This window comes from Leopardus geoffroyi, chromosome B1, assembly GCF_018350155.1.
Source record: "Leopardus geoffroyi isolate Oge1 chromosome B1, O.geoffroyi_Oge1_pat1.0, whole genome shotgun sequence".
NCBI lineage: Eukaryota > Metazoa > Chordata > Mammalia > Carnivora > Felidae > Leopardus > Leopardus geoffroyi.
The window spans coordinates 125,172,919-125,173,598 of NC_059327.1; the positions used below are offsets into that span (position 1 = coordinate 125,172,919).

At 33.8% G+C, this 680-nt stretch overlaps 1 non-coding gene across 1 annotated transcript; it reads right to left on the reverse strand.

The window, feature by feature from the left end:
• Positions 1-332: 332 nt before the first annotated feature.
• On the reverse strand, positions 333-441 carry LOC123596579. Its single transcript, XR_006711751.1, has one exon. It is a non-coding gene; the product is annotated as a U6 spliceosomal RNA (small nuclear RNA).
• Positions 442-680: the final 239 nt, after the last annotated feature.

Consider the following 680-nt stretch of genomic DNA (forward strand, 5'->3'; position numbering starts at 1 on the left):
GTGTGTGTGTGTGTGTGTGTGTGTGTGTGTGTGCGCGCATGCACGCGCGTGCTCAGATATAGAATGGCAAAGGTCTGGTTATAGTGATTTCATATAATTATAATTTTTTAAAAGACTAAGAGTGTTCCTTAAATACAGTTTAAAGACTGGATGTCATAAACCTTTTTTGTTGGTGCATCTGATAATGTGAGAAAATATAAACTATAACCTTAGCATTAGTCTTTACAGAATTATGTTGGAGAAATTATTTTAAGAAATGTAAAGACTTTACCATGTATGTTAACTCTTTCAGTACCTTAATATTTCCACAGAGCTTACACATTAAAATTCACAAATACCTGACAATCCTTTTACGAATGGGTATGTCATCCTTGAGCTGGGGCCCTGCTGTTCTTCTCCACGTCGTTCCAATTTTAGTATATGTGCTGCCTAAGCAAGCACCCAATAATCCTTTTAAACAGGACAAATGATTATAGCTAAGAATAATTTGACCTAAAACTGTTGTAGATGAAATGAACACTATTATAATGTGTAGAAGCTTAAGAAAACAACTGGGTTCCAAATATGAGACAGGAAACAGTGGCTTAGTATGTCAATAAACTGTTACTTATCTGTTAACTGGCAAATTTGCCAAATAGTTCTTCACTTGATAATTACATGTATATAAACTCAATAAATAT